At 43.8% G+C, this 16881-nt stretch overlaps 1 long non-coding RNA gene across 1 annotated transcript; it reads right to left on the bottom strand.

Moving 5' to 3' along the window:
• Positions 1 to 2387: 2387 nt before the first annotated feature.
• Positions 2388 to 14043, bottom strand: LOC132207698 (uncharacterized). Its single transcript, XR_009443713.1, has 4 exons — positions 13876 to 14043; positions 12023 to 12198; positions 8373 to 8472; positions 2388 to 2482 (listed from the first exon to the last, which is right to left on the bottom strand). It is a non-coding gene; the product is annotated as an uncharacterized LOC132207698 (long non-coding RNA).
• Positions 14044 to 16881: the final 2838 nt, after the last annotated feature.

The raw sequence follows: 16881 nt of genomic DNA, 5'->3' as shown, positions 1-16881 counted from the left end.
TAGTCAGACACACTGGCAACTTGAAATCACAATCTGTCCTGGACAACAACTCAAAATCGCCTCCTGCCATTAGCAGCTACTTCACTAGCAATCGATACTATAAGCTGGTCTTTTATGTTCTTGATGTAATAATTGCTTGGTATCCTATTTTTGTCTGTTGCAGTAATTGTTTCATGTATCATGCCACTAAGTTGTGAAATCGTTTTATGTGTCATGTCTTTTGTAAACTATAAAAAGCGGGCACTGTCTGCTGCTCGGGGAGAATTACTGGCGAGACTCTGCTCTCTGTGCCGGATTCAGTACAGTGATTCTCCACAGCTTGTACTTGTTTGGTAATAAAAGGATTTGTGTTTTTTCTAAACAGGTCAGTGTCTTGTGATTGCAGCAAGTCCATGAGGGTCTCTGAAAACAAACTTGACATGTGGAGTAATGGACAGCAGACTAAATAGAAAGTATACACTAGATATCACACAATGTCTTGGTTTTTGTATTCATCACGAGATCCGTCACTGCTCTGGACACCTGGTAAAGATCTGAAGAGACTGCATTCCCCATGGACAGGTCACCAGGTTTCATTGCATTTTTGCAATCGGCTATCAGGGATACAGAACATGACTCATCCCAATCTTTTGTTTGGATTTAAAACTTTCCTTTGATTGTTTCCAATAAGCAAATATCTATTAGTAGTTGAAACATGTCTGTGGAGAGCAATAGAATCCATAATGGTAAAAGGTGTGCAAACATATTGACCAGGCACAACAAATAAAGGGCCTTTAAGATCAACATAGAATCCCTACAGTGTGGAAGATGGCCATTCAGTCCATTACCAACCCTCCAAACAGCATCTCACCCAGTCTCACACCCTACCCTGCATTTCGCACACCAGACACTATGGGCAATTTAGCATTGTCATTCTACCTAATTTGCACATTTTTGGACTGTGGGAAGAAACTAGAGCACCTGGAGGAAACCCACGCAGGCAGGGTCTGGGTAGGACACTCTTTGTAAGTTCAGTGTGAACTTGACGGGCTAAATGGTCTGCCTCCAGACTGGAGGGATTCTATGATCTACAGAAGCAAGCCCAAAAAGTATGGTTTGGATATAGCTAACAGCAGAATCAAAAGTCAACTTCACAGTTACTCTAAAATTTGCTGCTCGTTAACCAGTCCTGATGAACCAGGAAATCCCTTTTCACATACTGTGTGGGCGGGTCGTCTTTAGTCAGTGAGAATGTGTCAATGTGTCGTGATAACATGACTATTTCCAAACTCTACCTGACAGATACACAACTGATATTAACATTTTATCCACAATACCTGTACCTTTAATTGAGCAGGGATCAGTAACATCAGTACAAACAGCCCAAAACCATGGTTCACTTGATAGTGAGAGTGACAGCAAAATCATTCAACTGTGCTTCTTTGTGAACTCACTGGTGTGTTAACAGTTTGGATAACTGAGTGAATGCTTTCCCCCACTCAGAGCTCATGAATGGGTTCTCCCAGTGTGAACCTGCTGGAACACAAGCAGGTAGGATGACCAAGTGAATGCTTTCTCACATTTAGAGCAGATGAATGGTTTCTCCCCAGTGTGAACGCTCTGTCGGTTAGGTGAGCAAGTGATTCCCTTCCCACACTGGGAGCAGATGAATGGTCACTCACCAGAGTGAAGTAGCTGTTGGATCAGCGGGCAATTTGAGTCAGCAAAGCCTTTCCCTCACGCAGAACAGGCCAACAGTCTCTCTCCAGTGTGAATTTGCTCGTGCATCAGCGGTTGATATGTCCGAGTGAACGCTTTCCCACATTTCAAGCATGTAAATGGTTTCTCTACAGTGCGAACTCACTGGTGTTTAAGCAGGCTGGAGGACTGAGTGAATCCCATTACACAATCAGAGCAGGTGAATGGTTTCTCTCCAGTGTGACTCTGGTGGTCAGTTTCCAGCTGGGATGGATTAAAAAATTCGTTCCTGCAATCTGCACATTTCCACAGTCTCTCCCCAGTGTTACTGCGCTGGTGTTCGGACATTTCAGATGAATCTTCACAGACTCTTTACAGACCATGTGCATTTCTCCCCAGTGTGAATGCTGCTTTTTCGTCCAATGTTCAAAATCCTGAGGTCACTGGGTTGTGATAAACAAAGTGACTGTCAGAGCTGGATGTGGACCTGTTTGAATTCTCCAATTGCAGACTAAGCTTTCAAACAGAAAGCAAGTGCAGTGAGTGAAGAACCAGAAGAACAACCACAGATTGTGAAATCGAGAAATCCTCTGGACATTTATGGAGCGACGCTTGGGAAATATGCTGGATCATCGTTAGAACAAATTCAAATAAATATCCTCCAGGTAAGGGATCCAGTCGGTATTTGCACACAACTGCTGAAAGAGAGAGGTGGGAGAGCCAGGGAGGAAGGGCAGGCATTGTAACTCAGTCTTTCAGAGGGATCAAAAGGTTAAGAACAGTGCAGAAGTAAAATTGTGGAAATCTGAAATGAAAACAAAAAATGCTTAGTCAGAGCTGTACAGCATAAACCAATCCCTTTCATCCCAGTTGTCCATGCTGACCATATGTCTCAAATTAATCTAGTCCCATTTGCAAGCAGTTGACCCATATTCCTCAACCCTTCCTATTCACATACCCATCCAGATGTATTTTAAATGTCATAATTTTACCAGCCTCCACCAGTTCCTCTGGAAGGTCATTCTACACAGGCACCACCCACTTCCCCTTAAAAAAGTTTCCCTCTCAGCTTAAACCAATGTGTTGAGTTCTAGTCTCCCCTACCCCAAGTAAACAACCTTGGCGACTCACTCCATGCCCACCATAATTTTATTAACCTCTAAGGTAACCTCTCAGCCTTCAATGCTCCAGGGAAAATATCCCCAGCGTATTCGGCCTCTCCCTGCAGCTCAAAACTTCCAACATCCTTGTTAATCTTTTCTGCACCCTGCTAAGTTTAACAGCATCATTCCTATAGCAGGGAGACCAGAACTGAACACAGTATTCCAAAAGCAGCATAATCAATGCCTTGTTGAGCCTATAACATTACCTCCTAACTCCTGCACTCAATGCACTGACTAATAAATGCCAGCACAGCAAATATCATGTTCACTACCTTCTGTACCGAGAATCCCCCTTCAAGGAGCTGTGCACCTGCACCTCAAGGAGTCGCTGTTGCGTAACAGTCCCCAAGGCCTCATCAATAAGTGTTTAAGCCCTGCCCTGATTTTCATTACCATGATGCAAAAGCACACATTTATCCAAACTAAACTGGTTTCTGTCACTCCTGGGCCCATCGACCCATCTGATTAAGATCCGATTGTCCTTGGAGGTAACCTTCTTTGCTGTTTACCACATAAACAATTTGTGTCATCTGCACACTTACTAACCATTCCTCCAATATGCATTCCACATGATTTGTATCAATGATAAAAAGCAGTGAAACCAGCACCGATCCTTGCAGCACACTGCTGTTAACAGTCCTCCAGACTGAAAAAAAAACAACACACCCACCACGATCCTGTTTCCTACCTTCAAGACAATTTTGTTTCAAATAGCTAACACTCCCTGGATTCCACTTGATCTAATCTTGCTAACCTGTCCGTCATGTGGAGCTTGGGTGAATGCCTTGCTGAAGTCCATATCGACAACGTCCACTGCTTTGTCTTCTTCAATCTTCTTTGTCACTTCCTCAAAAAACTCAATCAAGTTAGTGAGACAGGATTTCCTACTCACAAAGCCATGTTGACTATCCGTAATCAGTCTTTGCTTCTCTAAACACATGCAAACCCTGTCCCTCAGAATCCCCTCCAGCAATTTACCCACCACTGACATCAGGCTCAATGGTCGATGGTCCTCTGGCTTTTCCTTAAAGAATGGCACCAGATTAGCCACCCCACCTTCTGACACTTCACCAGTGTCTCAGTGATGCAGATATCTCAGCAAGGAGCCTAGCGATTAGATTAGATTCCCTACAGTGTGGAAACAGGACCTTCGGCCCAAGAAGTCCACACTGTCCCTTGAAGCATCCCACACAGACCCATCCACCTATAACCCACACACCCCTAAACACTACAGGCAATTTAGCATGACCAATCCACCTAACCTGCACATCTTTGGACTGTGGGAAGAAACCGGAGAACCCGGAGGAAACCCACGCAGACACGGGGAGAATGTCTGTGTGGAGTTTGCACAGTCGCCCGAGGCTGGAATCAAACCCGGGTCTCTCTTCCCCAGCTTCTCAAAGTTTGTGGATAACACCTGATCATGTGCCAGGGACCTGTTCACCTTTATGCATTTTAAGACGTCCAGCACCTAGACCACTATAATATGGACACTTCTAACAACTCATTATTTATGTCTCCAAGTTCTCTAGCTTCCATATCCTTCTCTGCAGTAAATACTAATGTGAAATACTCATTCACTATCTCAGCCTGCAGTTCCACACATAGAGAGCCGTGTCGATCTTTAAAAGGGCCCTGTTTTCTCCCTCATTGTTTTTTGTCCCAAATGAAGTGTCAGAATCTCTTGGGATTACCCTTAACCCTATTTGCCAAAGATAGCTTGTCTCCTTGTTGCCATCCTCATTTCCCTTGAGTATACTCCAACTGCCCTTATACTTCGAGGGATTGACCCAGTTCCTGCTGTCATGACCTGACATGCGCTGTCTTCTTTTTCTTGACCACAGCCTCAATTTCTTCAGTCGTCCAATAGCCCCTACATTTACCAGCCTTGCCCTTCACATGAGCAGGAACGTACTGTCTCTGGACTCTCCCTATTTTATTTTTGAAGGCCTTCCACTTTCCAAGCATTCCTTTACCTGCATATTACCTCTCCCGATCATCGTTTGGAAGTTCTTGCCCAATAATGTCAAAGTTGGCCTTACTCCAATTTAGAAATGTATATTAAATATACAACTTTTATATTTAAACTGATCCCATCTGTCTGCATCTGGCACATATTCCTCTAAACCTTTCTTATATATGTCCTAATTCGAATGCCTATTAACAATGCGTCTGTACCTGCATCCACCACCTCCTCTGAAAGTTCGTTTCACACATGAACCACACTGTAAAAGAAAAATTGTCCCTCATGTCGTTTTTAAATATGTCTTTCTCCTCTCACCTTACATGTCCCCTTGTCTTAATCACCCAACCTAGGGGAAAAAAAAACCCTTAATATTCGCATAATCTGTGCCCCTCATGTTTTTTATGAACATCTGTAAGGTCACCCTGTAACCTCCTATGCTCCAGTGAGAAAAGTTCAAGCTTTGGCAGTCTATTTTGATAATCAAGCCCTCCATTCCTGGCAACATGCCAGCAAGTCTTTTCTGACCTGTCTCCAGTTTAATAATAATCATGTCCTTCCTGTAACAGGGCAACCAGAACTGCACGCAATACCTCAAAAGAAGCCTCACCAATGTGCTGTACAACCTCAACATAACATCCCAACTCCTATAATCAAAGGTCTGAGCAATGAAGGAAAGTATGCATAACAATTTACTAACAACCCTGTTGGCCTGTCTCCATAAAGTTCGAAGAATTATGCAGTGAATCTTCGCATTTCTCTGTTCCACAACTCTACCCTGGGTGCAACCATCAATTGTGTAATTCCTACCCTTGTTCATTTTACCAAAATACAATATTTCACATTTATTCAAATTGAGCTTCATCTTCTCCTCAACCCATTGACCCAAATAATTAACATGTCACCGTCATCTCAGATAACCTTCACTAACCACTATACTACCAATTCAGTATCATCTGCAAACTTACTAATCTTGTCCCTTAAATTCTCATCCAAATTGTTAGTGTAAATGAGAAACATAAGTGGACCCTGCACCGATTGCTGTGGAACACGCTAGTCACAAAAGTCCACTCTGACAAATCCTCCAGCACCACGTTCTCTCCTATAACTAAACCAATTTTGTTTCCAATTAGCGAGCTCTTCCTGAATCACATGTGATCTAACTTTACTGGAATTCTGGAACCCTGACAAAAGCTTCACTCTCATTCTAGAGGTGCTGCAAATCTGACCCAATTCCCCTGCGATTTGTCCATGGCCCTCTTGATCGTTCCTTGAAAAAAGTTAATCCCAGATCTTTGAGAATAACTACTGAATCGGCATCCAGCTGCCACACAGACTGTTCCAGATTCTGGGAACTTGCTGAGCCAAGTAACCTGCACGTTTTCACCCTGCATTATTTGCCAATTATCTGAATGTTGTATTCTGCAGTTACCAAACATTGTCACAATGTTAATAATTTTTCTCTCTCTGCAAACTAATATCCGGGAAGCAAACCTACTACTAAACTAAATCATTGCTAATCAGCCCCAAGGAGAATCATCCGAGCTTCTGTTAGCTCTCTCCAAATCAGAAACCCATCATAATTATAGATAACAAAGTGTGGAGCTGAATGAACACAGCATTTGCTGCTTGGCCTGTGTTCATTCAGCTCCACACTGTTATCTCAGATCCTCCATCATCTGCAGTTCCCATTATCACCCATCATTATTGTAATTTACTTATGGGATGTGGTCTTTGCTGCCCAGACTAATATAGATTGTCCATTTTTATTTGATTTGGAGAAAGTGGCAGTGAACACTTTCTCTCACTATTGCACTCCGTGTGCTGTAAGTGCACCACTGTGCCGCTTAGATGATAATCCACCCTGGAGCCTCACCACATTCCCTATCGCAGGAATCATATCTCAATCCTCACTACCCTCCCTTTCATGAGAATGACCCTGGAGCCTGCACTATTGCAGGCTCCACCCTCGAGCCTTACCACCTTTCCTGTCACTGGAATCTCTCTCCAGCCTCACAACCTGCCTATTGTTGGAATCCCCCTCTAGCCTCAGATCTCTCACGGTCTTTGTAGATTCCTCCAGTCTCTCAAGCCTCCTTATCTCTAATCCCCTCCAGCCTCAACACCCTCCTATCTCTGTAAATTCCTCCAGCCCGTATAAACTTCCTTAGCTCTGTAATTGCCTTTACCCTCACAAACCTCCTTTTGTTTGAGGTCTCCTCCAGCCTCTCAACCCTCACCATTTCTGTAACTTCCTCCAATCTCACACTTTCCGTATTTTTGTAATCTTCTCTAGTCTCGGAACCCTTCCTGTCTCTAATATCCTCCAGCCTCACAAATCTCAATATGTCCCTTCCTCTAATACAGTCCTAATGATGGTGCCCCATTTTTATTCCTCCACTTGATGGTGGCTCTTGCAATTTCCTGGGATTCAAGCTCCAGAATTTCTTGGTAAACCGCTTCATCTCTATACCTCACTCGTCTCCCAAAAACATTAACCAATTAGGAGTCATCTATTCTAATATCTCCTTTCCTGAGAGGGAAAAAAAATTGCTTGAACTACTGTTTGGCATCTTCTCTGTGAAGTGTCTCTGAAGTCGACAGTGCAGAAAAGGGCTCTGTGGCCCATCCAGCCAGTGCCAGTTAAAAACCACCACCGAACCATTCTAATCTAATTTTCCAGCACTTGGCCCATAGACCTGTCTGCGTTGGCATCACAAGTGTGCATCTAAATATGCCTTAAACGCTATGAGGATCTCTGTGCCTACCACCCTCACAGACAGTGAGGTTCAGTGCCATTGTCACAGCATGATGACATCAAGACAGGAACAGAGACGAGCTGAGTCTGTGCAAACCAAAAGATCCCCCACACACTGTGAAGGACGGGAGGGTCCCTGATAGGGGGCAGAGGAGATTTAACAGAATGGTTTGTAGGGAGTGGGTTTTTAGTTGCATGGTTAGGGCTGTTTTTTTTAACATTATTCTTTCATGTGACTTGGGCATTGCTGGTACATAGAGAATATTCATTTAAGATAGATGGACTCTCCTTCTCAAGTTCTCCCCTCGCCTGGGGTGTGGTAATGTTTGGGTTAAACCAGCCCTGTGATCAGGTAGGACAATGGTCACTTTACCTTTGGCACAGTGACGCCACTGTGCGTCGGTGGTGTAGAGGGGAATGTTGAATGTGGTAGATAGAACCACTCTGACAGCGCTTCATCTGGAGGATGTTCACTTTTTCTAATATTGTTGGGGCTGAACGCATGCAGGGAAGTGGAAAATATTCCAACACAATCCAGACGAGTGCCTTATAGACAGCAAACAGTCATTGGGGAATCAGGTGTTTGGGGGAAACAGATTGCTCTCCTTGTAACAAAGGATTTTGAGGGACCTTTGATAGAGGTGTTGACAAAAGAAACACTTTAGCATGATAAAATGTACACTCATGACTGATCATAAAGATTACAGGACATATATTGAAAATTTTAGGGACGATCTATTGAGAGAATGTGGTGATTTGAGAGAAAAAATTTACACGGCAAATGAGAAGTTAGCAGGAACACAATACTCACACACAATGCGAATATCCAGATGTTGATGAATTGAGTAATTCTGTCAGAGTTTGGTGTTACAATTATTGAGTTTCCCACCTGCAAGTCCACTTGTAATATCCTGTAACACAAATTCATAAAATCCATCACTGTCAGTCCGGGTAGAAATTCACAACATCCCCTCATCCTGGCCGAAGATAACTGTGCATTGTCCCTATTACACATTATCCCTTGTGGAGGTCAGTCATCGATTCAGGGAGAAATCTATTTGGGTTTCTAGGAATTTCAACCTTGGGACTTCATGTCACTGACCAGAACTGCAGGTATTTGACAGATGGCAAAGAATGGCCAAGATTTAGTGACAGGAAAGAGAAGGAGATGGAGTGGGATTTTCTAATGACAGCGAAGTCAAATATTGGTTTTAACAGAGTGGATGAGATGGACATAGCCAGAAAAGAGGAGCAGACAGAACAAGGACAATATCTGAACTGGCATGGGGGAAAGGGGCAAGGAGGAGGAGGAGGAGAGGAAATAAAAGAGACTTAGAATGTTTGTGGTTTAGCAGGAATAGGGCAAAGGATTAAGACGAACTCTGATAAGGCTTCACACAAGACTGGAGAAAGATGCATGTTTAGGACTAAAACAACGAGCAAAGTGCATGGCAATTTGGTTTGGTGGGCTAGTGGAAGAGAGGAAAGCAGCAGAGGCATCCGATTTGGATTGTCTCAATCTTAATGACATGGAGTTTCTATGTGTCTCCCTCACTTCTTGTTGAAGGGGAGGATGGAGGAGACAGGATGACGGACAATGGTTTGCAAAGAAACAATGCCTGTGTTAGAGATATTCAAAAATGAGTGAACAAACCTGATGAATTAACTTTTATCCAGAATATTAAAATGGACAACAGAAGTCCGTGCTCGAATCCAATCTCAGCAGATGGTGGAATTTGAATTAAATAAAAAAAACTGGAATTAACAATCAACTGGTTGTCATGGAACCATTGCTAATGGCAGAAAAAGAAAAAAAAAACTGATGTCCTTCAGGGAAAGAAAGTTGCCAACCTCAGCAAGCCACTCAGTTGCAAATCACTGCAAAGTCTCAACAAAGGAATGATGCTGGGTGGACTACTTGGCATCTACCAAAGCACTAGGAAGGACAACTGCAGAATCAGCCCTTTCGACTCCATAAGCGCCTCCTGACGAATATCTGGGGGCGAGTGGCAAAATTTGGAGAGATAACTCAGACTAGTCAAGAAACAGCGTCATATGCTCAGAATCTCCCTTATCGACAAGTGACACACACTTAGTGAAGGCCTGTCCCAGGAGCAGGACAGACATGACAACACAACGCTCTTCTGATCGCAGCAATTGACCTGGGAGTACGACATTGACTCTGCCGCCTGATAGACTCATGGCTCCTGCTGAATGCCATGGGCCATCCTCCCTCAGTTTTTAAATTGGCAACAGTATTATCGCTAGATCATTAATCCAGACACCCAGACACCATTCCGGGGACCTCGGTTCAAATCCTGCCATGGCAAATGATGGAATTTGAATTAAATAATGATCTGGAATTAATAGTCGAATGATGACCATGAAACCATTGCGATTATCCGGGTTCACTTATGTCCTTTCGGGAAGGAAATCTGCCATCCTACCTGATCTGCATGACATGCAACTCCAAACCCACAGCAATGTGGTTGACTTTAAAGTGCCTTCAGGGACGGGCAATAAATGCTGGTCCAGCCAGCGATTTCCACATCCCAAGAGTGAATTTTAATTAAAAAATTCATGTTGAACAGCACTTGGAGTAAGCACAGAGTGTAAATGGCAATAAGTGTACTCAATGCCCCCTATGAGGAGTAGTTCACAGCAGGATTACCAATCAAGCTGGTCGGGTCCTAAAGGACAAAGCTGCCTGGCTGGGACTGCAGCAGGTGCTGACACAACCAACAGAAGGGAAAAACATAGCAGATCTCATTGTCACAAATTTCCCAGCTGCAGATGCATCTGTCTGTGACAGGATTGGTAACAGCGACCACCGCACAGTCCTGTGGAGACAAAACATCATCTTAAACTTGAGAATACCCTCCATTACGTGAGTGGCACTAAAATCGGCTAAATGGGAGATACTTGGAACAGATATAGGGGCTCAAAACCAGATATTTATGAAGCTTTGTGGGACTTGAACAGCAGAAGAACTTTCCAACACAATCTGTAACCTCATGGGCGAGTATATTGTGCACTCAAACATTACCATTGATCCAGGGGAACCACACTGATTGAATGGAGAGTATAGGAGGGCATGACAAGAACAGCATCAGGCATAGCTAAAAATAAGGTGCCAACCTGATAAAACTACCAAACAGGACTATCTGCATGCCAAGTAGCATAAGCAGCAAGAGTTAGAGCTGAGCCATCCCAAAACCAGGAGATCAGATCTGAGCTCTGTAGTTCTGCCACACCCAGTCGCGAATGGTGATGGGCAATAAAACTGGAGGAAGCATGCCAAAAATCCCCATCCTTACTGACAGAGGAGCCCAACCTATCCACGCACAAGACAAGACTGCTGCATTTGCAGGAATATTCAGCCACAAGTGCCAATTGGATGATAAATCTCAGCCTTCTCCAGAGGCCCCCAATATCACAGATGAGAGAGTTTTCATCCAATTTGATTCATTTCAAATGATATTAATAAATGGAGGAATAGTGCAGCAAAGATTACGGGCCCTGGCAACAGTACCGATGACTTGTGCTCTAGAGGTTGCCAGCCACCAAGCCAAACTGTTTCAGTCCTGCTACAGCACTGGCATCTACTGACAATTTGGAAAACTGCCCAGGTCTGTTCAGCACAAAAACACAGCAAATCCAACCCGACCAATTTCCCCTCAAGCAGTCTACTCTCTATCATCAGTAAAGTGATGGAAGGTGTTGTCAACAGTGGTACTAAGCAGCACTTACTCAGCAGTAACCTGCTCAGTGACACCCAGTTTGGGTCACGCCAGGCACTCAGTTCCTGATCTTATTACAGACTTGATCCACAAATTCACAAACAGCTGAACTCCTGAGGTGAGGTGAAGGCAACAGCAGAGTCCTGCACAAAAACCATTTTGTTCCACTTCAGTGACAATGACACCTCAGTTTCAGCTCATCTGCTGAACCTCTCATCTATTCCTGTGTTATCTCTAGACTTAACTATCCAAACTCACTGCCAGTTGACCTCCCACATTCAACGTCCCTGCAACCTCAAGAATACCTAAAATTCTGCTGCACACATGTTCATTTGTACCAAGACCTGTTCACTCATCACTGCTGTGCTCCCTGACCCACAAAGGCTCCTATTTATAAGCAACAATTTAAAATTCTCACCCGTGATGATCCCTGTTTCCACGCACCACACAACCTTCGAGACTCTGTTGGAGTCTGAAAGTAAATAAATTGTCAATGTGTTTAATCATTGCTTCACTACTGGAGGCTGTTTCTACAGTTTCCAGGCAACATGGTCTGGAATTCCTATGATAAACCTCTCAGGTTTGCTTTCCTTCTTTAAAGATAGTCATGAAAACCTGTGAATTTGGTAATGTTTTTGGTCACCTAATCTAATATGGCCTTACATCAAAAGTTTCTAGATCATATTTTTGGTGAAATTATAAATATGATAAAAATACATACAGTTTGTTGATTTGGACATACACCATCAGCTCTTCAGTATCGCTAGATGAATGATCTGTAACTTCTCTAATGACCGCATTGTGGGAGCACCTTCATCATATGAACTGCAGCAGCATGCGAAAGTTGAACATCACATTTTCCACACGCAACAGGGCTTTGGCAACGATCGCTGGTATCTGTGGAAGAAGAAACGGAGTATATGTTGCAGAAGTGCAAAAATGAACAACAGAATAAAAAGGCTGTAAAATTTGGTGGTCTGAAATGGAATAAAAATGCACTCTCTTTCTGCCAAAATATTGCCTGACTTTGAAAGACGCCATTCAAAAATTAATCTGGTAAGAGAGCAGCGCAGAGTTAGGAGGTGGACAGCAGTGGAAAATTCAGTTACATTAGGTATAAGAAAATAACAGTAAAATACTAAACAGAGATCAAATATATCCATCATGAGAGACTGAAGAGATTAGACACCGACAAAGATGTGATCAGGAAGCACAGAACTAAGTTAGGAGTGCTAGCTGCTACGATCTCACACTCTGGGAAAGAAATCCAGAAGAAACAAACATTTCTCTTGGTTTGAATTTGCTCTGTGTAATTTCATTTCATTTCTGAAGAAGGGTCCAGACTCAAAACACAGGCAGCGCCGATACAGTCATCCATGCACTGGAGGAAGAGGTGGGATTCGGGGCCAGTGTAGGTATGGAAGAGAGATTGTTCCATATAACCGACAAAGAGATAGGCATAGCTTGGGCCCATGCAGGTACCCATGGCCACCCCCTTTGTCTGTAGGAAGTGGAAGGAGTTGAAAGAGAAGTTGTTGTTGGCAAGGACGAGTTCACTTAGGCACACAAGGGGGTCAGTGGAGGGGAACTGGTCAGACCTACGGGACAAGAAAAAGCATCAGGCTTTTTAGGCCGTGTGCATGGGGAATGCGGGTGCTAGTGTGGTATACTGCCTCTGCTGTACCTGTTGTGGTCTCCTCTACATCAGGGAATCCAAGCGGAGGCTTGGGGACTGCTTTGCAGAATATTTACACTCAGTTCACCATAAACAACTGCAAGTTCCACTCCCATTCCACCGACAACATGTCCATCATGGGCCTCCTGCAACACGATAACAATGCCACCCAAAGGTTGCAGGATCAGCAACTTATATTCCGCTTTGGAACCCTGCAGCCCAATGGTATCAATGTGGATTTCAGTAGGTTCAAAACCTCCCCTCCCCCAACTGCAGTCCAACACCAACCCAACTCATTCCCCACCTCCCTGAGCTGTTCTTCCTCTCGTCTATACGTTCCTCTCATATCAAGCCACACCCCCATTTCCTACTTGCTAACCTCATCCCACCCCCTTGACCTGTTCATCCTCCCTTGACTGACCTATCCCCTCCCTACCTACACTCACCTTTACCTGCTCCATCCCCACCTCTTTAACTTGTGTCTCCTCTCCAACCGTCTCCCCCTCTCTCCCTGTTTATTTCAGTATCCCCTTCCCCTCCCCCATTTCTGAAGGGTGTAGGCCCGAAAACGCCAGCTTTCCTGCCCCTCTAATGCTGCCTGTCCTGCTGTGTTCCTCCAGCCCCACACCTGGTTCTCACTTTCAACCAGAGACGGCTGCGCATGCGCCCAGCTTCACCTCCGCCCTCAAAGTTTCAGTGCTGCCGCGCATACGCCCCGCGGATCATTGCCCCCAATAAAGATGGTGGCGGTCACACAGCCTATCTATCTGAAGCGTTGATTTATTTTCTGCAAAAGTGAGCCTGGGAGTTTCAAATGTGGATTTTCTGACGTGCACTCCCAAGCCCATAAGAATATCACTTTCTGCCGTTTTGCCTTCTTCACCGTGTCCAGCTCGTACCTCAATTGCACAAACCTTAGTCTCAGCGAAGGGGCCAGGCACAAAACGTAGGCTTTCCTGCTCCTCTGATACTGCTTGGCCTGTTATATTCATCCAGCTGGACACCTTGATTTCTCGGAGTGTCCAGCATCTGCAGTTCCCACTTTTCTCAGCGAACCTGCATTGCTCGCGTGGATGATCACCTGGTTTGCACTGATCCAGCCCCCTCTTCATTCCGATTGGTTAGAAGGGCAGAGACGTTGGCCCGGTAATGCACGTAAACCCTGTATTCCTATTGGTCCCACACTGACATCAATCACCCAGACACCATTGTGACCTGCACCATGCGCAGTGCTTTCTGTTGTCATTGTCATCGTCATCAGGCTCTGATACTTTGAGACAAATGAGACAAATGAGACTGAGAACTGGATGAGAAAGATTGTTACCTTAGCGATCCTGGGGTTTTAATAAGTCGCTCTGAGTAAGGGGCACTGCACCCAAAACGTTAACTCTCTTTTTACCTTCACAGATGCTGCCAGACCTGCTGAGCTTTTCCAGCAACTTTGTTCTTGTTCCTAATTGACAACATCCCAGTTCTTTTGTTTTTTTCTAATGAGTCGCGATTGAAAAGGCTTCCTGCAGCTCAAAGCTAAAGATACTCTTGATACCGCTCTGTCAGCGAATAGAGAAATGGCGGTGAAATAAGGGTAATAAATACAGGTATAACAGTCCTCAGGTAAGATGTAAAGAGAATAATTATGAATATGAAGAACATCACGTGGTGAAGTGAGGTGAGTGTTGTTCATATGAACTGTGATTGGGCAGAGAGGGAGGTTAATCAAAAAAGAACAAGCATAACGGAGATTCTCAAGAAAGGTCTGTGCGATAGAAAGCAACGAGAATCAGAAGTTAAAAGCCCAAGATGGAGTTTGAAGACCAAGGCTGCAAAAACTTCAATAAGTTGTCTATCTGCTAATTATCGACATTAGCAGTATAAACGACATTCAACTGTAAATAGCTGTCTGAGTTTGTCACTGTAGTTTACTTCATAACAGATAAACTTCTCCACACTTTGTCTCAATAAGGCTGACAGTTGGTTCAAAAATCAGTTCTGCTGCCAAGCCCATTCCTGTTTGAAAAGGAATACAGATCACATTTAAATAGACAATGCTAAATGTTAATCCAGGCTGGCAGCCAAACTCCACTCCCTCACCACTGACTCCATCCTTGCCCCTGGTAACTGGCTGGTAACACACTGCTCACAGACATGGTGCAATAGTTCACCCCAAGATGAGCTTCCAACCACATTATGCACCCCCACACCCATTATCACAAAGCCCACATACAATTTCAACCTCAACAGCATCTCAGTTCATCTGCTGCTGAAACTCTCATCCATTCCTTTGTTACCTCTCTACTTAACTCACCAAACACACTCCGGCTGGCCTCTGAATTCTACTTCTCTGAAATCTTGAAAAGACCCAAAAATCTACTGCCTGTGTGTTTACTCTCACCCATTTCAACATCTTCGAGTTTTGCCATCCTGTGCTCATTAACATACACATTTTCTGGGTGGCAAAGCAGCAAGGTATTGAAATTCATATCCTTATTTTGAAATTTTGTCATCAAACCTCCTTCTTGTGATAGTGCCTCCAGCTGCACAACCCTCTGAGATATATCTGAAGAAGGGTCACTAAACACAAAACAATAATGTTGCTCTCTCTCCACAAGCACTGCTAGATATGCTGAGTTTTTCATCAATTTCTGTTTGCGTTACTACTTTCAAGCATCTACAGTTCTTTAGGTTTTTCCTTCAATATATTTGTTCTCCCTGACTTCCAACCTCCTGTGGATTTCTGGTTTTAACTCTCCCACCATTTTCATGGCCTCAGTTTCCAAGGCCATAAGCTCTTGAATTTACTCCCTAAGCATCCTTGGTTTTAAAAGTCCCTTTCTTCGTTCAGGATATTCCTTGAAACCTACTTCGTTGGCCTGTTTTGGATCACTTGTCCTAATATATCCATAAGTGCCTGGTATCAAATATTGTTTTGTGACAACCCTGTGTAATATGTCAGATCATTGGATTGAATCAAAAATGTGAAAACATTTAAATTGTTCTTTTGGAAAACATCACTCATCCTTCACGATCATTTGGTAACTCCTTACCGAATATCATTGCAAGTGCGACTTCACCACACGGCCCGCAATGGTTCAGAAAGTTCAAAAATCATATTCTCCAGATGTTACTGAGGATTGGCAATAGTTACTGATACCTGTGGAGAGTGATCCAAATTTCATGTATCAGGAAATGTTGAATGAATGACATGGTGCAGAACCTGTTGGTTAATATAAGCTCAGAACAGAAACGAAAAGGACTGCATTAAGAATAATTCCTGACTACAAAACATACTGTGGGAAGACAAAGCTTCTAAACCAATAGGGTTCGATCAAAGAGATGTTGTAGAAAGCTCATCTGGACGTAATCTGATAGAGTAACAGAAGCATTAAACAGCCAGTTACTCACACATTATTAGAGACAGAGGGAAGGCAGAAGTGAAACAGAGCAATATACTGAAATAGATTCAGATCCATACTAAAGGAGACACACCAGCCCGAGAGCTACAGAACCTCTCACAGGTAACAGGCATAGCACTAAAACTCAACATTGTTGACGAATGGTCAAAAATACTCAACCACATCAGTGTTCACAATTTGAGATTCACCTGTTGCACCTGCAGCTTGAAAGGCATCAGAAATACTGGAGCTCGAGAAAAATCTCAGTTGAGGAAATCCCTAATGAACAGGTGGTGTCACTGTGCTACTGTTGCTGCATGATGACATCGCACACGGGAACACAGAGCATCTGGGATTGTGCAAACCAGAGATCACCCACACATTGGGAAGGACGGAGGGTCGCTGAGAGGAAGCAGACCTGTTCCTTTACCAGAAAGGTTAAACAATGAAAGATTTAGGATGTCAAGGATTAATGGAAGCTGAAGGGAGATTTGGCAGAGCTGTACTGTTTAC

This window comes from Stegostoma tigrinum, unplaced genomic scaffold (assembly GCF_030684315.1).
Source record: "Stegostoma tigrinum isolate sSteTig4 unplaced genomic scaffold, sSteTig4.hap1 scaffold_126, whole genome shotgun sequence".
Lineage (NCBI taxonomy): Eukaryota > Metazoa > Chordata > Chondrichthyes > Orectolobiformes > Stegostomatidae > Stegostoma > Stegostoma tigrinum.
Note: the sequence above shows the minus strand (reverse complement) of the source record. Positions and strands in the feature narration are given on the sequence as shown.